Consider the following 6,000-nt stretch of genomic DNA (forward strand, 5'->3'; position numbering starts at 1 on the left):
ATCATTTTTAGATCATGAACACGTGAACTGCAGTAACCATTATGAACAAATAATCTCAATGAACTAAACATTTGTGTAACTCAAAATATCATATCGTGAACAACATTACAAAAAATAATAACAAAACGATTAACCACCTACTTTTGTTATATATATTTTATTTTGAGAAAATTATCATAATAAAACAGAAAATAAATAAAACAAAATAATCAACCTTACATCGCATCTTCATAAGCTAAACCCCACTACTGCACACCACCATTTTCCTCCACAAATTCTAATGAAAATTACTCCACCATATCAGCTACCTTCTCTCAGCATAATTGTTAGTAGGCATCTCCTCAACCGGTAGAAAAATATCTAATAACAAGTTTTATGTGTAAAATGCACCCACAAATAATCACACTTACCCCATTCTAATGAAATTATTCTGGAATTGGTCTCGCACCTGAAACACAGAGATAGTCAACAAACAAACTATAACCTTATCAGAAACCGAATTGAAACCTAAATAGAAATTAGTACTTAAATGTCACATTTTTCAAACAGACACTTTTGATGAGATGTCGACTTCCTAAACCACCTTTCCAAACGAAATATTTTGATTTTTCTGAAAAGATCAAACCCATAAACATCATGCACGACTTCCTGATGTGTCAGATTCCTAACCAGGCACTTGAAGGGGGGGGTATAAACTTTCCCCGAAGGCTTCTTGCCTACATATACACACACCAGACATTAATTTTTTGCATTTGCTTGTTACAAATAAAAATTTCTTAGAGAAAAAAAACAGCAACCTAGGAACCTTATTGATGCATATCCAAACTGTGACACTTGAATGGGTTTACATATCATGGAAATCAACTGCCATTGCTCCCTCTTCGATGTGATTTTTTTCAAAAGTCATAGTCGATATCTTCTGTTCGCTACCTTTTTTTCTCAGAAACTGAAAGTACGTGGGTTTGTATAGCGCTGAAGAATGATTTGTATCTTTTATATAGTTGTCGGAAACTTGGCTCTAAAGAAAACCTTTACAATTGTTATAAAATTAATTTCTGTTATATGGCAATATAAATAAATATAACACATAATTATGGTTTTAATCAATGTGACTTGAACAATGGTTACAAACTTTACCATATTAACCATTGGTTTTGTTTATATTAGTAAATTAATTGTATTAATGGAACCCGTAAGTTTGTGTTCAGGTAAATAATTAGATTTTTTCAGATACTCTAAACATAAATATTAATTTAACTTCACCATATTAACCAATGGCTTTGTTTATATTATTAAATTAACTGTATTAATGGAACCCGTAAGATTGTGTTCAGGTAAATAATTAGATTTTTTCAGATATTCTAAAACATAAATATTAATTTAAAATATCAACTAATATAGTAATTTTTAGATGTTCTTATTAAATTTTTTAGATGTTTATCATTAATATTAAAACTAATATGTCATTTCTAGATTTTCTTTTACTTATAAAAGAATCAACAAATACAAATCTTATAATTTTATTCCAAAAATATGTTGAATTAATTTTTATTCATTTTAATCATAAATGCCAAAACTAATATAGTAGTTTTCTTTACCATTTTCAGAATTTTTTTTGAACCTACAAATGGGGGATATCAAAACTAATTGGGGGATATGAATTACTTCCCCCAACCAAAGGTGTCTGCTAAGGGGTGTTTTTTGGGGCGAAAATACTAAAACTCCCTTCCCTCAAAATAAAAATTAAAAACTTAAAATCAGAAAAAAAAAAAAAAAAACAAAAACATATCCCCCTTTTCCAACTTCACCTCTTATTAATCTCTTTTAGGGTTATGGCTTTGAAACTTAAATATTCCTCACTCCCTTTCAAATTTAAGATTTTCCCCGCTCTCTTTCAAATTCTCTTCTCCTTCTCTGCCTGCTCCTCACTTTGAAAACAATTTTTTTCTTTGTCGGACTCGGAAGTGATGAAGACATGTCGGAAGTGATGAATACCATGCCGGAAGTGATGAATACCATGTCGGAAATGATGAAGACCATGCCGGAAGTGATGAAGATCATGCCGGAAGTGATGAACACCATGTCGGAAATGATGAATACCATGCCGGAAGTGATGAAGACCATGCCGGAAGTGATGAATATCATGTCGGAAATGATGAAGACCACACCAGAAGTGATGAAGACCACGCCGGAAGTGATGAAGAATACGTCGGAAGTGATGAAGACCACACCGGAAGTGATGAAGACCACGTCGGAAGAGATGAAGACCATGCCGAAAATATATTTTTTTACATCGCCGGAAGTGATGAAGACCATGCCGGAATTGATGAATTCAGTGCCGGAACTAAATGTCGGCATGCTCGAGAACATCCTATCAATGCCAGTAGTCAAGTGAAAAAAAAATCAATTTTCTGGATACTTTTCATCATGTGCCGACATAGAAATTTAAGCAACATACTATGGCGGCATAGGTACCGGCATGCTCGAGAATTAACTAACTGTGCCGGCAGTGGACTGATTAAAACAAATTAAAATAGGTTTTGAAGATCAAAACTAGAAAAAAATTCCCGGACCCCTCCGGATAGTGGCAAACATTTATGAAAATTTCCAACAAATGCCGGCATGGTTTTTTCGGTTGATTACAATGCCGGTACCGAGCTATTTCAGCTGCCACAATGGTGGATTCAAAGAAAAAAAATCAAATTTTCAACCTCTTAGCAGCAATTCTCTCTTCACAATTATCCTCCACTTTCACCAAAAAAAGTTCTCTCTCAAAAAAATTTCCTTCTTTCTACTCTCATCTTACTCACCCAAATACAAATACAAATACACACTAATCATTTAACAAATACTTAAGATTTTTACTAATTATTATTAACCACTAAACCTGATTAATGAGGGGTAGATTAGGATTTAAAAAAATACTTAGAAAGGAGTGACCCTGATTTGATATTTGGATCCAGTTTTTGTCTTTTTCCTTTATCCCCCAATTAGTTTCCATATTCCCCAATTGCGCATTCTTTTTTTTTTCTTACAAAAGATTTTACAAATTAAAAACTTATTATTTTATTCTATAAATATGTTGAGTTGATTTTTTATTTCAGTCATAAATCTACGAAATTAATATAATATTTTTTATTATTTTCTGGATTTTTTACAATAGCTACATGAAATTGTAAAAGATTATAAGATTAATATAGTATTTTTTGTCATTTCTATAGTTTTTCTTTTTTTTTTTCCTTACAAAGTATTTTATAAATATAAATCTCATTAATTTATCCATAATTACGTTGAATTGATTCTTTTTGTATTTTATTCATAAATGTAAGAGTTAATACAAAAGTGTAAAATCTTAATCCATCAAGAATTAATATAGTATTTTTTTTATTTTCTGGATTTTTTCTAATATACATGAAATTATAAAAGATTCAGAAAATATAATTTTATTTTATTCCATAAATATGTTGAATTGTTTTTTTTTATTTTAATCATAAATGTATGAAATTAATATAGTAGTTTTCTTTATTTTCTGGATTTTCACAATAAATGCACGAAATTAATATAGGAATTTTTTTAAATAATGAGGGTCATCCGTCGCGTGTGTCCCAACAATCCACCCAATTTACACCGCACATTGTCAGATCAACGCACCATATCTAACAAAATTTCATCTGACGAAAACGAATGGTTTCTCAATTAGCCAATGAGAGCGCGAGGTTACACTCACCAACCAATAGGAAAGAGAGTAAGCTCCACCAGTGCTACTTTTATACTTGAGTGAGGGATGATATTGAGTTTTTAGGTTGTTGATATATTTTCTGGTGGGACTAGAAGCTCTAAGAAAAGAGCTTTGTTCAGCTTTTAACCACAGCAAAGACAATTTGCCTCAAACCATTTATTATTATTATTATTATGAAAGGGAGCCACTGAGGCATTTATTATTATTATTATTATTATTATTATTACATAAAACTAGTTGGAAGCCTAACAAGCTAGGCTCCAACGACATACTACTACATTAATTGAACAGGTTGTTGTGCTAGCCTACCAGCGGGCCTCATGGGTAACCTTGCCAAAGGGAGCCGAAACGGCGGGATGGGGGCGAGATTGTGTCACAAGGGGGCATGCCAACTCTACCTTCCATGTTAATTCCTGCAATATTACGTCATTGGAAACTCAAACCTGGGACCTCCTGGAGAGCATCAAACTTTGGGGAACGAGAATAACCAGCTGAGCTAGGGGCCCGTTCTCTTATTATTATTATTATTATTATTATTATTATTATTATACTATCATTATTATTAATTAATTAAGTTGAAAATACTAGAATCACCCAACTAAATGGGTTCTATATTTTCAAGCCCCACCAAATGGATTCATTACTATAAACTTCATATTTAAACTTTTTGATATTTCTAGGCCCAGAACTTTAGATTTCAGGGATTGGTAATAAGGTTTAGGGTTTGGAAGAAATTAGTAATACCAAAATACCCTTTACTATATATACCTAATAAATTAGGCTATGAGTTTCATTTCCAGATTCATTTCCTGTTTCACTTTCTCTCTCTCTCGGCAAAAGATCTCTCGGCAAAATTGTATCTGCATCTTCCTTTCACTAGATTTTCTCTTCATGATATCAAATCTTCCGAATTCGAATTGTTTCTTCACAAAATCGTTGCATTGAAGAACAACAAACAGGTGTGTTGATGTTTGATTCGCTGTATTGAAGACGAGAGGAAGAACAACACATATTTCCCAGAAAATCGTTGAATTGATTCAGTTGTTTTCAGATCTGACGAGAGGAAGACGCTGCATTGAAGAACAACAAATAGGTTTGTATCAATTTTTATTTTCTGTTTGTATAAAATAGGTTTGATTCACTAGTTTTTCTGATCTATTTTTTAATTTCGATTTTCTACTGATTATCGTTTTTTTTTGCTTGGATTTTGTTGAGTCTGAGAAGAGGAAAAAGAAAGGTTGGAATAGAGAAATCAACATAGTGTGTTTTCGATCTAGTCTTGAATTCCATTGATTTCGATTTTTATGATTTGGATCTTTCTTATTTTGTTTTTATATTTTTTGATTTGGTTGATACTGAGAACAAGATTTGGTTGATACTGAGAACAAGAAGAGAAATAATATTGTTTCAGAAGAAGGAAAACAACAAATCTAGGTACGAATTTTATTTGGCTTGATTTCAAAACTTTTTTCATTTTTTTTCGATTATTTGTTGTTCTTGCATGTCCGATCCGAGAATTTTTTGTGAATTTGTTGTTTATATTTTGTTGATACTGAGAGGAGGATGAAGAAACAATTTTGTTTCAGAAGGACAACTTCAAATTGATGTAGACATGCTGTTTTTTGTTACAGTATGTGTAACTTGAGGTTACACATATGTATCTTGTTGTATTTTTAGCATGAAATTTGTATTTTTCTGTTGTTTTTTGTGAATTTGTTGTGAGTTTTTTATTTGATACTGAGAAGAGGATGAAGAAACAATGTTGTTTCAGAAGAACAACTTCAAATTGATGATGTAGACATGCTATTTTTTTATACAGTATGTGTAACATAAGGTTACACATGTATATCATGTTGTATATTTAGCATGGAATTTGTATATATATCTTTATGTTTTTTTTTTTTGTGAATTTCTTGTGAGTTTTTTGTTTGATACTGAGAAGAGGATGAAGACACAATGTTGTTGCAGAAGAACAACTTCAAATTGATGATGTAGACATGCTGTTTTTTGTTATACAGTATGTGGAACATATGTATCATGTTGTATTTTTAGCATGGAATTTTTATTTTTCTGTTGTTTTTGTTTTTTGTGAATTGTTGTGAATTTTTTGTTTGATACTGAGAAGAGGATGAAGAAACAATGTTGTTTCAGAAGAACAACTTCAAATTGATGATGTAGACATGCAGTTTTTTGTTACAGTATGTGTAACTTCAAGTTACACATATATATCATGTTGTATATTTAGCATGTGTAACTTGAAG

The sequence above is a fragment of the Papaver somniferum genome, unplaced genomic scaffold, assembly GCF_003573695.1.
Source record: "Papaver somniferum cultivar HN1 unplaced genomic scaffold, ASM357369v1 unplaced-scaffold_107, whole genome shotgun sequence".
Lineage (NCBI taxonomy): Eukaryota > Viridiplantae > Streptophyta > Magnoliopsida > Ranunculales > Papaveraceae > Papaver > Papaver somniferum.